This window comes from Salvelinus namaycush, chromosome 18 (genome assembly GCF_016432855.1).
Source record: "Salvelinus namaycush isolate Seneca chromosome 18, SaNama_1.0, whole genome shotgun sequence".
NCBI lineage: Eukaryota > Metazoa > Chordata > Actinopteri > Salmoniformes > Salmonidae > Salvelinus > Salvelinus namaycush.
The window spans coordinates 16,345,114-16,363,212 of NC_052324.1; the positions used below are offsets into that span (position 1 = coordinate 16,345,114).

Consider the following 18,099-nt stretch of genomic DNA (forward strand, 5'->3'; position numbering starts at 1 on the left):
AAAACCGTTACAATGGGCCAAGCCGAAATTATGATCGCCAGAATGCCCCCCCCCCCCCCCAAATTGAAGGCCGTTTTGGGCTCTAAAATGAGTATATAATGATCAAGTTCGCTCCCCATGATGAATGATTTTAAAGTTCGCTACAAATCGAGATATTTAATTAAATAGTGATCCACTCTAACTACTGCATTTGATGTCACACAGGACCACGTGCTGACACAGACCAATCATGGGCCGACAGGCTACGAGGAGGCTCATGCCTTCATGCAGGCTCTTTGCAGGTGCACCTAAGTTGACTCTCTCAGGCAGGATGAAAACGACAACATCATGATCCTTTGCTAGTTATGGCCACTTTCACCATGATTCTTAGCAATTTTTTGGTACCATGCAGGCCCATTCAACAATATGGCATGCTTCAAATTCAAATACTTCCAGCTTCATGCGCCATCGGGAGTTTTCCTTAAGAATACCTGGATGATGTCGGCGTTACAGTATCTCATGGTGGACTAACTGGGAACTCTGAAAAATACGAGGTCAATTCATGATGTCAGTGATCTTCAGGTTGGAAAGTCAGAGCTCTAGAAAGAGGCCTGAGTTCCCGAGTTGGAATTCCGAGTTGGATGACCTGCTCTGAAGTCGGAAGTCCGAGATTTTTTTTTAATGTCTAGAAAGATTTGTATAACTAAACCAAGATAGACCATAGCCTGTCCTTTCAAATTGGAACAAATGAGTCATAGTGGGCAGAACAAGCAAGATGGGCAGAGCCACGCACGAACTAGCAAGATCCTATTGGCGCGTTCTAACATACATTTGCATATTTCCGACAGGGAACGCCAACTCTGAAGTGCTTGTAATTTAATTCAAACTTCATTTGCCTTTGTAAGCCTTAAACAATGTAGTTTTGTAAAAATTTGGCATAGGGCAAAGTCTACTAAACTTAGTCCACTCTGTTCGTAACAGATTCTAGTTTTGGGAACAGAAAACTGTATTGAGAAATTAATGTTTCATCGATGAGAAAATTAGCAGAATGTCGGTCAAAATCAATCTTCTCCGGCCACTGGGCTTCCTATCACTACCAAATTTGATAGTGAGTGGAAAGGTTAAGCGGATGCTTCACATTTATACATCGTGTGAAATATCTGTCTCATTGTTCTATCTATGATGTATATCCTATTGCCGCATTTAAAACATCTGGGAACTTGGAAATCTCCGACTTCCGACTTCATTTCGTTCAAGACAGTTGGCCACTCTGAAAAAAACGAGCGCCGAATGGGAATATACATTTTTAGAACGGTCATCTAACTCAGAATTCCAAGTCAGGACTCTTTCTAGAGCTCCGATTTTCCGACATGGAGCTCACTGATGTCATGATTTCGTGGAGCACCATTAGGCATGAGAGCACGAGCCTCCAAGCCTGAAGGCCCGTGATTGGTGTATGTCAGCATAAACACATTTTAGATCCCAAAACGGCTGTCCAAAATAAATGGATTTGGCCGTTCTGGCGATCGTAATTTACATAGGCTTTCTAGGGGAGACCAGGGCCTTTGGCACCGCAAGGTTGCTACGCAGTAACCGACCAGCAAAGTTCCTGACTTCACGCCCCAGACCGGACACTGGGGGACTTTGTAATACGTGTTTGTAACAGTCGATAACAGTGAGAATAACAGTTTATAGCAGTGTACTAACTGTTTATAACAATGTACAGCACATCTACCAATTCACGGATGCGTTTCAAGAGCCTAAGTTTTGTTTCAGAGTCCTCAGACCCCTGACGGGGAGCAGCATGGGGGCAGTACCATCTAGTTGAATGGAAATTAAACTATTATTCCAGATATTATTTAATGAAGAATATTTACATTTAAATCATGAAATCCTTTTTAACTCATTTATATTTAACATTATTGTTTAAAACACATTTCGATGTCCCGTTATTAAAACATTTACTGATTGTATCTTTTATTTAATTTACCCACCTTGGCAGACCACTAGAACTCAAAAATAAGCTTCAATCCCTCCTATGAAAAGGGGAGGGTAAGATCAGAGAAACTGAACGCATCTTGCAACAGGCAAAATACACTATAATTTCTGATATTGTGGTCAAGTAAAAGGATAACTTTTATTTTTAAGCTATTTCCATTGTTAGAGCAGTCACTCGACTATTTTGTCAAACAATCTTTGCCCTCTTGAACAAGCTGAAAGACTTCCTGTTAGCAACCAGCTCGAGTACGTTTGTGTCTGGTTACCAAAACGGATACGAATGGTCTTGTTTAAAAAAACAAAAAACAAATGGTCTTGTTTTGCTGACTGTGAACGTTGTTATGGTGTTTAAAACGAGTATTCCTCGAAATAAACAAGGGGACAAGCTAGCTGGCCACTCTGTGCATACGAACTGTCTTGTTAGCGTGTAACTTTAGCTAGCTATGCTTCAAGCTATCCACCTAACGTTTTATAACAGTTTTATAACAGCTAATCCTCTTGACTAGCTAACATTATCTAAAATTATTTACCTCGCTTTAACGTTAGCTGACCAGTTGATTTTAAGATGAGCAAGCAACTTACATTTATTGTTGAGCACCTGAATAAAGACCCCTTCAAGAAAAACGTTAACTTTAAAAAGGTAACCTGATCACCTTCGACTCACTGGAGCCAATGCAACTGCTGGAGATTCTCAACGATGTTCTGGCTGAAATTGACACTAAAGTAAGATAATGTAAACAATGGCAATGTAAACAACAACCTCATACTTTTGATCATGAGTTGTCCCAGTTGATATTATGTCTCAAATGTAATGTTGATGATGACACCTACCCCATTTTGAGCCCCACTACTATTATGTTTCCAATTATCAGTCAGTCACCTAAAGTGTGTAAAATGTGTGAATGAATTGTAAATCATATTTTATCCATTTCAGTAAGCTATTGATATCCGTGAAGAAATGCCTGACCAAACAGCAAAGAGAATGTTCACTTTGCTAGGGATGTTGAAATACAAACCACCTGGGAATATGTCTGATCTGTAAGTATTCTTGACTGACAACTTACAAAATCAAAGCAGATTTCAGCAGTAGAACACTGAGAGTGTTTGCTTCTCACTGTCCTCTTTCTTCATACAGGAGCAGTTTCAGACATGGTCTGGTGACCGGTAGTAAAGCCTGTGATTCACCCTATTCTTCACTGGTTGCTGCAGAGGATCACAGAGCTGAAGAAGAGAGCTTACCTGGCTCGCTTCCTGGTTAAGCTGGAGGTGCCTGCAGAGTTCCTGCAGGGTGGTGTCATCACTGACACCTGTCACCAGGTTTGTTTAACACTGACTTCAAGGTGCAAGCATAACATGGAATAATGGGAACGTGGGATAATGACTCCTCTCGCTAGACTAGAGAGATCACGCTATGATGCCATGATTAAAAACGTTATTTTATTCTTTTTAAGTTCACTGTGGGTCAGAAAGATGTGATGGAATGCATAACTAAGATATGATTAATCATTGCATAGTGTTTGATCTGTTGTTTTTGTAGTATGAAGAACTAATGGAAGGATTCAAGACCTACCATAAGGAGTGTGAGCAACTGAAGAGCTCTGGCTTTTCCACTGCAGAGATCAGTGGAAAAGTGTGACACCTTTTCAATAGGTGTCACATGGAATACGCTTAAGGCAGTGCTAAAACACAATATTTTCGCCAACCTCAGGACATTGGTGCTATGGAAGAGGAGAAGGACCAGCTGATCAAGCGAGTGGAGCTGCTGAAGAAGAGGGTAAGGCAGACAATCTGTTTGAGGAAGCCCACCCTGTACTAATGCCTGAAACTCACAGGGACTCACAGAGGAATGAAAACATGACCTCTTATACACGCCAACGGATTCCTTTTGGTAATGAGACTAGACAGGCATCTGAGAGGCTCACGGCTTCACCCTTTTCCAGAGCAGAATAGTAATAGAGTGCTATTTTAGTGGATCATAATTTAAGGCCATGCCAGAAGGGAAACTGAGGTCAGTGGTAGTGGCTCCCGGCTGTCGTGTGAGGTGAAACTCAATCTCAGGTGCCGAAACAGTATCACAGTTGTTTTCTGTGTCCACCAGGTGGAGTCAGTGTTCAACCACCAGCGGATGCTGGAACTGGCCAGACAACTACATGTGGAACAGGAGAGAGAAGAGTCTCTGGCTCAGCAGAAGAACCAACTAATGATATGGCATGTCCAACTTTCCAATTTACAGGCTTTGTAATCCATATTATCAATTTTGCTGCATACAGAGTAGACATAAACTCAGCAAAAAAAGAAATGTCCTCTCACGGTCAACTGTGTTTATTTTCAGCAAACTTAATGTGTAAATATTTGTATGAACATAACAAGATTCAACAACTGAGACGTAAACTGAACAAGTTCCACAGACATGTGACTAATAGAAATGGAATAATGTGTCCCTGAACAAAGGGAGGGGGGTCAAAATCAAAAGTAACAGTCAGTATCTGGTGTGGCCACCAGCTGCATTAAGTACTGCAGTGCATCTCCTCCTCATGGACTGCACCAAATTTGCCAGTTCTTGCTGTGAGATGTTGCCCCACTCTTCCACCAAGGCACTTGCAAGTTCCCAGACATTTATGGGGGGAATGGTCCTAGCCCTCACCCTCCGATCCAACAGGTCCCAGACGTGCTCAATGGGATTGAGATCCGGGCTCTTCGCTGGCCATGGCAGAACACTGACATTCCTGTCTTGCAGGAAATCACACACAGAACGAGCAGTATGGCTGGTGGCATTGTCATGCTGGAGGGTCATGTCAGGATGTGCCTGCAGGAAGGGTACCACATGAGAGAGGGGGATGTCTTCCCTTCCCTGATGTCTTCCCATGGGAAACAGTGTTTAAACCCTTTACAATGAAGATCTGTGAAGTTATTTGGATTTTTACAAATTATCTTTGAAAGACAGGGTCCTGAAAAAGGCCCTTCTCCCCCGATTGCTCAGGAAAAAGGCACATGACAGCCCGCTTGGATTTTGCCAAAAGGCACCTAAAGACTCTCAGACCATGAGAAACAAGATTCTCTGGTCTGATGAAACCAAGATTTAACTCTTTGGCCTGAATGCCAAGCGTCACATCTGGAGGAAACCTGGCACCATTACTACGGTGAAGCATGGCGGTGGCGGCATCATGCTGTGGGGATGTTTCTCAGCGGCAGGGACTGGGAGACTAGTCAGGATCGAGGGAGAGATCAGAGAGATCCTTGATGAAAACCTGCTCCAGAGCGCTCAGAACCTCAGACTGGGGCGAAGGTTTACCTTCCAACAGGACAATGACCCTAAGCACACAGCCAAGACAACGTAGGAGTGGGTTCAGGTCAACTCTCTGAATGTCCTTGAGTGGCCCTGCCAGAGCCTGGACTTGAACCCGATCGAACATCTCTGGAGAGACCTGAAAATAACTGTGCAGTGACGCTCCCCATCCAACCTGACAGAGCTTGACGATCTGCAGAGAAGAATAGGAGAAACTCCCCAAATACAGGTGTGCCAAGCTTGTAGCGTCATGCCCAAGACTTAAGTCTGTAATCGCTGCCAAAGGTGCTTCAACAAAGTACTGAGTGAAGTGTCTGAATACTTATGTAAATGTACTATTTCTGTTTTTTATAATTTAGCAAAAATTTCAGTAAAACTGTTTTTGATTTGTCATTATGGGGTATTGTGTGTAGATTGATGAGGAAAAAAATCTATTGAATCAATTTTAGAATAAGGCTGTAACATAACAATGTGGAAAAAGTCAAGGGGTCTGAATGCTTTCCGAACGCACTGTATGTTGAGGTTATGCTCTTGAGTTGATTAATTAAAACAATGTTTTGCATACCCTCTCTTGATCTTGTTTAATGTTAATTATTGTGATGAGCAGGTGTGCTCAACTCAAGTTCAGCATATTACCTTCCTTTTCTTCTATGAGCAGGTGTGCCTCATTGTGTTTCAAAGACTTTCAGAATGATGTAGCCTGATCAAATGTCTCTGTTACTGTCTCTGTTACTGTCTCTGTTACTGTCTCTGTTACTGTCTCTGTTACTGTCTCTGTTAATGTCTCTGTTACTGTCTTTGTCTATGTTACTGTCTCCAGCTTCATGAAGAGGAGATCAAGTTCAACTCCTACATGGTGTCTGACAAACTGCCCAAGGAGCTGGAGAGTAAGAGGCGGATGGTGCAGTACCTGCAGAAGGTGGTGTCCAAGCCGGACATGGGCCAAGCTGAGCTTAGGGACAAGGTGGGCTATCTACCTACCTGGGTAATTAAGCTATAGAGCCTTGTCAATTTGGTTCAAGAATGACTGACAGTAACCAAACATGTTGTTTCTGACAAATTGAAAGTTTGAGTCTGACTGTTCCCCACTTTGTCTAGATTCGAGAAAACAACAATGAAATAAATCCGCTAATTGAGAAAAGAATGATGAGAAATGACCCCATGGATGATAAACTGTCTCTTCAGGCAGCAGGTGATTTGTTTCTCCTTGTCTCACATTCTTTAAACATACAGTACATTTATATGACATAACACCAGCAATTACATAGGATGAAGGTTATGTCCATTTCAGAATGCCATTCCCTGTCATTGATACTAAATCACACAGGTCTTTGTCAGTTATATGAATCTGTAAGCGCTGGCTGTCTGTGTGTTGTTAAGCGTTTGCTGGCTCTTTGAACTTGTTAGGATGATTGATGTTGTCTGATGAAGGGAGGCGGCTTTATTTATCATCAAAAGGTTTATTCAGGTTATCGTATTGATATTTTAATATTTTGTTGTCTCTTTTAGGTGAGAACAGCCAAGCACGAGACCTGGAGGGAGATGAGGTAACTAACCACCTCTCACAGCTCAGTATTCTGGTCTGAAAATCATCATCATCCACACCAATAGTAATCCCCTTACTCACCATTGAAACAGGGTTGGAGCCTTTTTCGATGAGGAGTGATGTATTGTCCAGCAAAAAGACTGCTACCCTTATACAATCTACAGGAGGTTGGTGGCACCTTAATTGGGGAGGACGGGCTCGTGGTAATGGCTGGAGCGGAATGAGTGGAATTGTATCAAACATGGTTTCTATGTGTTTGATTCCATTCGCTCCGTTTCAGCCATTATGAGCCATCCTCTCACCAGCCTCCACTGATACCATCTGCTCTGTATTCGCACGTTACGTTGTACATCTGCTCACCACTCAAAACTGAACATCACTATCCAAACTCTCTGAGGATAAAGCAAAATGCATCAGAGATGATGTTTTCCATCTTTAGGGGTAGATTGATTAAACATTCTACTGTTTGCTTACGTCAAACTTTGTTGATAAGAATGAAGCGCGGTAGAGTTGTGCGCCGCACTGAACGTGAGATGCTATTTCTGCTCTTATGTAAACAGAGGGGCTTACTGGCTAAAGCTACTTATCCCTTTCCCCTCACTCTCCCACATTCCCATGCAAGGTTAAAAATAGACCACAACATGGACTACCTAGAACCAGGACAGTATTGAACAAACTGTCTGAAATGTTAACTGTTTTCAAATCTCTTCTAAATTAATTCCGCAAAACACAAACCATTGCAGTGTGAATCCTTCAACTAAATGTAACTCGAGGGCTGATATTTTACCCCAATCGAAACAAACTGACACAAGCTTTGACGCTATGTTTGGTTAGATCCCTCTGAACCACTGGCAGAGAGTGGACTCTCAAATTTGAGTGGCTTTTTAGCCTCTGCAACACAGTGCCAGGAGCCATCACTCCTGTGTCAACACACCCTGTGCCTGGCTGTATAAGATCAAGGATAATAAGGAAAAACGACCACTCTTCACATCTCAAACTATGCCTGTTCCTGTTTTCAGAGCAACCTTTGGCCATAAGCAGGTCTATATAGTTGGTGGTCGCTGTTGGATAAAAGGCACGTACTGCACCCATATGTTCATGTCTGAGTGTTTTATGAGCAGGAGTTCCACACGCAGTGAGATCATGGTGCTGAGAGCTGGACAGGCTGGCAAGGCACATAAGTTGCCTGTCTGAAATAGCAGCCACTTCATCCCTGCTCTCCCCAATGCCCTGTTCAATGTGGGTGGTTTCATCTGCTCCCCTGGATAATAAGTGAGTGTGTTTTGATGGGAAAGGGAACTCTAAACCTACTTCTCAGTGTGGCAAAACAGTAGGTGAGAACAAGGGTTTCTGTGGTAAATGGAAAGGACTTATCAGTCTCTCCTGGAGTCATGGGTCATGGTGGAAATGATCACCTTATCAGAGGTATTTTCCATTCTGAGCGTGCGTGTAATCACATGTCACCCAGCAGCTGCCTGTATTATGCCCCTGTGTGCCCATCCTTAGTTAGCTTGGTTTTAAACCCCCTACTAACTGGTCCACCATGTGTCTAGTGTTCCATCGTCCATTGCTTGGCTCTCTGTTCACTTACACCCCAAATTCCCCCAACATAAATAACAGATGTGTTTGCTCAATCTGGAAAGGTTATTCACCCTGCCGAAATAGATTTCACATATACTGTAGGCTACTGCTATTTATAAATATGCACAGTGCGTACCATGTTTAATTATCTACTATCCCATTGTGCTGCATTTTCAAAAACGATCCTCTGTCATGATAAATAGTTCAAGCCCTTCAAAGTACTGGCTAATTTAGTAGCAGTTGTTCTGGGGACCCATTGTATGTGACGAGAGAATGCTATGCAGCATTATTCTGCCTGCTAATTCCCTCTCAACCTTGTCTGCCCTTGATGTCCTGAAATAAAACAAACCATACATTCTTGCGCGCAAGCCGTGCATGCCTGAAGTGACGTAACATTTTGTGATTTCTGGGGTTCTCCAGAATGAACAACCGCTATAAATGTTGACATGCACATGATTCTCATTGTACCCCTACGGAGGAGGAGGGGGGAGGTTGAGTGCCGCATCCTGTTGGCCAATGTTTGATGTGTTTGCCAGGGGTCATGTCTGTCTTGGTAGGAATTGGAGAGGATGACCTTGCTTCAAGATGTGGTTGTTTTTGTGTATCTGGGAAGAAAGAGAACATGTCAGTCTCATTTTCAGACACAAAAAAATGCAATGTTATTGTCCTTACTTTTAGTAATTCCCTTTCTCTTAGCATATTTTTTTCATGACCATCTCCCTCCGTTCTTCTCAGTTCAAACGTTTTGTCGGGAAACTGCGCAGCAAGGGGACGGTGTTCAAGAAGAAGAGGCAGGAGATTACCGAGCTGAGCACGGGGTCCTGCAGTGGACAGAGGAGATCCTAAAACAGAGGCGTGAGGTCAGCCAACAGCAACTGGTAATGCACCTCACCAATCCCCTTTCACAGCAGGGCAGCTATCCACCCTACCTGCTTTCCTCCATACCGCATAAGCCCTCTTATAGTGCTACACGTGCCTTTCCATCCTGCCCATGTTCATGTAAATTGCATTAAAAGTGAAGTGACATTACCTTCCTGGAAATTACTTCACACCTCAAAACCCTCCCACCTCCTGACTTGCTAAAAGCCTGGCTGACGCAGGGAGGGCTGGGTTGCTGCTATTTGTGAAGGCTGCATCTGTTTCTCTCTATGACGCTGGTATTTTTTTATCAGTGGCTGCACCCCCCTCGCCCCCCACCACGGCTGGTTGTCTGTTGGTGCCTGAGCCCCCTCTCCTCTCGCTACCTGCATTCCTGTTCCCAACTGTTACCCCTCCCACATAAAATGAACCATTCGCTGCAACAATGTTGGTTATAGCCTACAGTATAACCCAGAACATGCTAGAAGCCCAGCCTGCCACTGTGAACTTTTCATATCAGAACCAAATATTAGAATTAATGTAGTTTAATTAGGTCATTCACATTCAGTCTTTATCAGTGTTTGAACAGATTTGCAATAGAGGACTGGGGGATACGTGGGAAGGAAATTGTGTTTATTTTCATAGGTCACAGATTTCTCACTCATCATATACAATAGACTGCACACACACACACACACACTGCTACCTCGACCGCATGTAACCTTCTCTTCTTGGAGAACAATGTGGCCTGTACTCCCAGGTGTGGAACTGAGCCCTGACTGTTTGTGTGGACACAACCCTTCACAGTGCTTAGAGATGCGACACCGGTGCCAGAGGTCAGTTCAGGATTAGGCTCCGTGCTATATCCTCCCAGACAGGGAGGGAGTAACTTAGTCACTGAGTCACAGCTATAGACTTACACTTGTCGATATGGTGCAAACTAATTATAAACAATGAATTAGCTGAGCCATTGTATGTTATTACATGGAGGTTTACGCACCTCAAATTATTAACTTGTATTTACTGATTACACTCATTAAAATATCCCACTGCCTTGCAGCTCCTGTGGGTGTAGATAGACTACATTGCTCAAGTGCCAGGTGTTTCTAATGCACTCTTGCCAGGTCCCTACACTGACATTTGGTTTAGGATTATAAAACTGGACACAATCTCATGTTATGCTGCCATATTACAAGGCACAAGGATCTCATATTTTGTGTACTAACTGATGACTGGAACCCCATATGCCCTTTCATGCTCTTATTGTTGTCTGTGTAGCAATCCATGGAGGCACAGAAGCGGATCTCTGGGTACAGTGACACTCAGGAGGAACTGGAGAGGGTGTCGGCCGTCAAGGGTGAACTGGACGAGATGAAGGCACGCTCGCTGGACGACGTGTCTGAAATGGTGACTATACCAGGGGATCGGAGCCACTGTCTGAGTAGCATGTCACTTTACCACAGGGACAGATCTTTACCCACTCCAGACAACCCCCATACTCAGTCACAGGAGGATGCTCATTGCCTTCAGATGCTCGTCCAGATGCACAATTTGTTTTACAAGAACCTTCCTTGTCTGACTGTGCTGTTTAGTTTGTGTCATTGATTACTTCGCATTGATTTAGTGTCTTTGAAACCTTTGAAATACCCCTCGTGCATACTTCAACTGTCCTTTGTGCTTGTATTCAGGGGAAAAGAAGAGTAGTTGGTGAGTTTCAAGCCAGGTTTTATCACCAAATAATATCAATATGTCATTCCATTGCAACAAAGTCCAATAGAACCAGTTGCAAATGATTAGACCCCAGTCCAATATGTTTTTGAAATTCTTTAAAGGTTAGTCAGGGTTTGTGGTTAAAGCTGGTGTCACGTCCTGACCATAGAAAGCCTGTATTTTCTATGGTAGAGTAGGTCAGGGCGTGACTAGGGGTGTTTAGTCTAGTTTATTATTTCTATGTGGGGTTCTAGGTTTATTTTTCCATGTTGGTGTTTGTGTATGATTCCCAATTAGAGGCAGCTGGTAATCGTTGTCTCTAATTGGGGATCATATATAAGTTGCATTTTTTCCACCTGTGGGTTATGGGATATTGTTTCTGTGTAGTTGCCTGTTTAGCACTGCATTGTCATCACGGTTCGTTTGTTCTTTATTTAGTTTTTTTTGTATTTGCTTAAGTTTCACTTTCATTAAAATGATGTGGAACTCAACGTACGCTGCACCTTGGTCCGATCATTACTACGAACATCGTGACAGCTGGCAGCTTTCACACTTAGAAGATAGTAGACTGCCGTTCCCAATGATGGATTCAAGCATTCCTGGCTGTAGCTATAAAGTAGACTTTCACTCAACTCACCATCTTCCAGATTACTCATTCCTCATATACAATAGACCACATAACCACACACACTGCTATACACACACACACACACACACTGGAGAACGGTGGCCTGTACTCCCAGGTGTCGAGCTGAGCCCTGCCTGTTTGCTCAACCATTTAAAGTGCTTAGACCTGCAACACCTGTTGCTATAAAGTAGACTTTCACTCACCTCACAATCTTCCAATCCTCTGGTTGGCCTTAGACAGCTTTGCCTCTCCATGCACACCCTATACGGCCCCTGCTTGTGTACAACACAGGTAACATATGATTATTAGATGTTATTATGGGCATAGTTAGTCATCTTAAACTGACATTTCTGTGGATCATTTTTCCCACCAAACCAGGATGTTGGCATATGGGTTGAAATATGTGTTACTTTTTTTCAGGTGAAGGAACTGAACTCGACGATAGTGGAGAAGAAGTCTTCCCTTGCACCGACCATGAAGGAACCGAGGCCTTTGAGACAGCAGCGGCAGGTGAACGTCACACGCTGTGAAACTTTGTCTGTAGTTTCATCTTCAAATTGCGTCATTACACAGAGCTGTGTCTATAGAATTAGCCAAATGTACAACCCCAGATTATTATGCGAAACTAGAAGCTTAGCAAAGCATGACAGGAGGTCAATAGGTTTATCAAAGGAAGGGGAAAACCCTGATGCCTCCACCAGCTGCTATTCACTTTCAAGTTTTAATGTCACATGCACAAGTATGGTGAAATGCCTTTCTTGCAAGCTCCAAACCCAACAATGCAGTCATCAATATCAATGTAGCCCTAAAAATAACTTACGGTATAACCAAAACATACGCGAAATAAGAATAAGGTTTGCAGGATCTTTGTGGAGTCCATTAACAATAGTTTACATGTAGTCTATATGTAAAGTGTATGATAGGGAAAGCCCCTCACATCCCTTGGCTAAAGCAGGGGATCATATTTTCCAATATGTGTTCGCTAAGTTGGTATAAAATCATATGGGCTAACAATAACTAATGATGAAAAGATGCATCAGAAATATTTTAATAGACTAAGCTTGAGCTAAGATTCAGTAAAACGGTGCAAATACATGGGCTTTGATCTGATAGTGATATGAAAAGGGTTGGGGAAACTAACATTTGTAGTAGGGGGGTATTCAGACCCCTTGACTTTTCCCACATTTTTTTTATGTTACAGCCTTATTCTAAAATGGATAAAATAATTAGTTTCCCTCATCAATCTACAGACAATACCCCATAATGACAAAGTGAAAACAGGTTTTTACACATTTTTGCATATGTATAATAAAAATAAAAAAACATACCTATTCAGACCCTTAGCTATGAAACTCGAAATGTAGCTCAGGTGCATCCTGTTTCCATTGATCATCCTTGAGATGTTTCTACAACTTGATTTGGAGTCCACCTGTGATAAATTAAATTGATTGGACATGATTTGGAAAGGCACAAACATGTCTATATAAGGTTCCACAGTTGACAGTGCATGTCAGAGCAAAAACCAAGCCATGAGGTCGAAGAAATTGTCCGTAGAGCTCCGAGACAGGATTGTGTCAAGAGACAGATCTGGGAAAGTTTACCAAAACATTTCTGCAGCTTTGACGATCCCCAAGAACACAGTGGCCTCCATTCTTTAGAAGAAGTTTGGAACCACCAAGACTCTTCCTAGAGCTGGCTGCCCGGCCAAACTGAGAAATCAGGGGAGAAAGGCCTTGGTCAGGGAGGACCCGATGGTCACTCTGACAGAGCTCCAGAGTTCCTCTGCGGAGATGGGTGTTGTCCTTCTGGAAGGTTCTATCTCTGCAGCACTCTACCAATCAGGCCTTTATGGTAGAGTGGCCAGATGGAAGCCACTCTTTAGTAAAAGGCATATGACAGCCCGCTTGGAGTTTGCCAAATGGCACCTAAAGACTCTCAAACCATGAGAAACAAGATTCTCTGGTCTGATGAAACCAATATTGAACTCTTTGGCCTGAATGCCAAGCGTCACCTCTGGAAGAAACCTGGCACCATCCCTATGGTGGTAGCAGCATCATGCTAAGGGGATGTATTTTAGCGGCAGGGACTAGTAGACTAGTCAGGATCGAGGGAAAGATGAACTGAGCAAAGTACAGCGATCCTTGATGAAAACACAGGAGTGGCTTCGGGACAAGTCTCTGAATGTCTTTGAGTGGCCCAGCCAGAGCCCGGACTTGAACCTGATCAAACATCTCTGGAGAAACCTGAAAATAGCTGCGTAGCGACGCTCCCCATCCAACCTGACAGAGCTTGAGAGGATTTACAGAGAAGAATGGGAGAAACTCCCCAAATACAGGTGTGCCAAGCTTGTAGCGTCATACCCAAGAAGACTCGAGGCTGTAATCGCTGCCAAAGGTACTTCAACAAAGTACTGAGGAAAGTGTCTGAATACTTATGTAAATGTGATATTCAAATCAAATGTTATTTTTCACGTGCTCCGAATACAACAGGTGTAGATCTTACAGTGAAATGCCTACTTACAAGCCCTTAACCAACAATGCAGTTTTAAGAAAAATAAGTGTTAAGTAAAAAATAAAAGTAACAAATAATTAAATAGCAGCAGTAAAATAACAATAGCGAGGCTATATACAGGGGGTACATGTACAGAGTCGATGTGTGGGGGCACCGGTTAGATGAGGTATTTCATTTTTTTTTATACATTTGCAAAGATTTCTTAAAACCCGTTTTTGCATTGCCAGTATGGGGTATTGTGTGTAGATTTGATGAGGGGAAATCAATTTTAGAATAAGGCTTTAACGTAACAAAATGTGGAAAAAGTCAAGGGGCCTGAATACTTTCCGAATGCACTGTACATAACATACTATAACAGTGAAATGTATTGTCATTGTACTTAAATGCTGTAGAATATGCGCATGTATGTGTATTTCTCTGTTCATGTATCTGTGAATGGGGATTTCATTCTTCACAGGAGCTAACTCAAGAGTATGAGGAAAAGAAGGCCAAGTATGACAGCTGTACTGCAAGTCTGGAGAGTAACCGATCCAAACTGGACCAGGTACAATATGAAATGCTATGTGCTACCTGACCTAACACCACATATGACATTTTCTATATGTAATTTGTTCACATACACCACACAATTGTAATGTTCACTCCAAGAGGAACAGTTCAGTTTCTTCTTGCAGGAGGTGAGAGCTCTGAAGGAGGCGACGACTCGGGAGGAAAAATGATACCACTACATCAACTGCATGAAAGAGGTAAGGGGCTCAAGTAGCAAACAACACCTGTTCTGTGCTGCGACAGTCAACCAGAGCTCCTGTTCTTCCCCCCATCTCTCTCTGTTCTTCACAGATCATTGACTTGCATATGCAGCAAGCAGCAAATGAGATGAAGGCCCCTGATCCGCAAGAGAGGAGGAAAACCATCAGGTGAGTCTGCCAGCTGCTTAGGACTTCTATTACCGCAGTCCCCTCCATAGGCTCCTATTACAACACGTGTGCATCTGCTACTGTTGCCACACACCTCCCCATACACCTCCCTCAAAGGACGCACTTACAGCAGTCCGTTAGTAGGTTCATCCTCATTGGTATTTTATATACTACTGCTATGCATTTCCAAGTGTGTCCAGAACTATTGCTTTTCTTTAGAAAAATATGTAAAAAAAATACTGGTTTAATAAAATCTGTTATGGATGTTTGCTACTGTTTGTTGTGTTATTCATCTAACAGGTAGTCTTTCCCTTGTGAAACTCACAATAATGGCAGCAGTGATCTTGCGAAAGTTAATAGGCTCACGTGACCACTGACCCTCCGGCTGTTTCACAGGGAGCAGTACATGAAGAACGTTGCAGAGCAGGAGTCCCTGGGCAAGGTGAGCGGAGGTGCTGTGTGAGCTTTGTCAGGGTGCAGGCACAGTGCCAATGGCATCTGACATGGATCCCCTGCAAACACAGGGGCCATACTTTAGGTTGTTCCTCACCCTGATCAGAATGGGGCCAGAGAGGAGAAAGTGCATGGCAGATGGGGCTCCGCTGCATTCCTGCTAAACCATTTGGCCCAGTAGACGAGCTGTAATGTAGACATACAAGCTGCACCTGTACTGGTGTGCTGCAGCAGCACAACACACAGCAGTGATACATTACTGTAATGCACTTGGTAATATTTGGCTGGTCAAGCTTCCAGTCAATGAATACAAAGATCTCATGACCACCCTTCCATTCAGTGTTTGATACAAAACCATATGCTGACACTTGAAAAGAAACTGAAAATGTCTGTTTAACTATGCTGGTATCATACACTGTCTTCGATGTCAAAATGAGCCTGTTGTGCTGATGTAATAATGATTCCTCTTTCCCTTTGGACAACAACAGAAGTTGCGTGAGCAGCAGAAGGCGTGAGGGAGAGGCACAGGCCCAACATGAAGCAGGTGAAGATGTGGCTCGACCTGGAGCAGCTGATGGTGTGCAAGCTTGGGCGCTTCCTGAGGGCCCAGAGCCAGGCCTCCATTGGTCAGGTCATCCAGGAGGGCTGTGAGGATAGGCTGGTGCTGTGAGAACGAGGAGACTGTCAACGCAGGGCTAACTCTGGTACACTAAGCTCTACCACAATGACCAGGACTTCTCACTCATCTCACTACTGTACTTTGTTCTCCAGTTATAGTTCATCAGTCTGTCTCGCTTTTTATCTAGAGATGAGATGATTACTTTTCACCTCTTAATGTAATCAAAACAACTCTGCTTTCATTGCCTAAAGTTAAAAGGATTCAATTCAACCAATCTGTGTTGATCCTGGTTTAGTTAGCTAGTTATGTTCTCTGTGAATAATCCCAAAGTAGGATTTAGTTCCATTTAACAGATTTTTCTCCTGTGAGGAGCACCTTTCCGGTGATGATATTGTGAGAGGTGCCTGATGAATCCAGAACCGAAAGAACACATGATCCAGAAGGTGTCTGGCGGATAAGAGGTTTAACTCTCTGACTTCAAACAAATCCTCAGCCTCCATATTTTTTGACACATCTTTAAGAATACATCTCCAATCTATATGTCTAAAGATAACCGCGTACAAAGTGTTGCACTTGGGACACGGCTGCGCTCCGCTATTTTGGGAAACAACTTCCATGACCTTGGGCCGAGGAGCTTGCCTATTTTGGAAATCAATTGGACCCCTGTTGTTAAAACAGGACAGTGCAGGGTGAACTGGTCCAGCATTATCATCTTGCATATTGTACCTTGGCCAAGTCTATGTCCATTTTAACACTTAAAATGTCCATTTAAACACTTAAAACTCAATTTTTTACATATATCATATTAGCTACATAATATCCTGTTGTACTTCTCATTTGACTTTGTTAATACAAATATATGCTTAAAACAATACTTGAAGATAATCAATATTTGGTCGTAATTCTGTCTGACTAGTCACAGCCATCTAAAGGTGATGGACTGACAGGTTAACTGTCGTCCTTAGAATATACCTCTCCTATTCACAAATCACTCATTCTGAATACCTCTGTCTATAAATGCCGACGTGAATAAGGGGACATGTCACTCGCCGTGCCCATGCCTTAGCTTTGGCTGTAGTGAAGCATAGCTCAATATTCTGCTCACAGCCACAGTTAGTGCCAGATGGATCAAGAGTGAATTCTAGAAGGCTACTTGACTGGGAACTGATTGGCAGAGAATTATAACTGAACAACAGGATTGGCGATGTGCCACTGGAGGCCTCATTAGGAAGTGTCAACAGATGATAAATGCCAGTCCTGTTTTAAAGAGCTGACAATAATCCCCCCCTAATAAACACAGTGGGGTGTCATCTAGTGGCCTTCGCTGACATCCTTCACACCATGATCGCAGTTTGCCTGTGATTGCTTTGCATCTCTTGGTTTGACAAAGAGAATCTGCCTTTGTTTACGTCACATTCTGATTTCAGGTGAGGTGCATGCAAATATATGAGCATGCTGCCTGGGGTCCAGTCACTTTCATTGTTGTTGGTTATCAGGTTTGGGGAGTAACGGATTACATGTAAGGGATTACAAAATACGATAACTAATCCATTGCGTCAGCAGAAACAATATTGTAGTCAGATTACAGATACCTTTGAAAATCTAGACTACTTCATGGATTGCTTTTATTCAGAAATGAGGTTTGTGAAAAATCTTTGACACTTCTGTTTTCTCAGACATTCAAATCAGCATTGAAAAAAGGTGCAAATTTAAGTTTGTTCAACCTGAACGAGTCTGACCAGAAGTCAGAGACCACTATGATGACACACCAAATGGGTGTGATGGATGGTGGGAAAAGAGCAGGAATAGGCTTTTGTAGGCTACAGTCCAAGTTGTCTTCCAATGGTGCGACTGCTGTCGGGCATCCAAAGATTATCCAACTTGAATAAACGCTTGGAGGTAAGGATGACAGCAGTGGTGTAATCTACGGGGATACGGATATCACTTATTGTTATCTACATAGCGCATTGATGTGAATCATACTGCTGCTCTCTCATTCAGCTATTTGCATTT

The 18,099-nt window shown here is 43.0% G+C and overlaps 1 pseudogene; it reads left to right on the forward strand.

Moving 5' to 3' along the window:
* The first annotated feature begins 2,542 nt into the window (after positions 1-2,542).
* On the forward strand, positions 2,543-17,880 carry LOC120063588 (annotated as a pseudogene).
* The last annotated feature ends 219 nt before the right edge of the window (positions 17,881-18,099 follow it).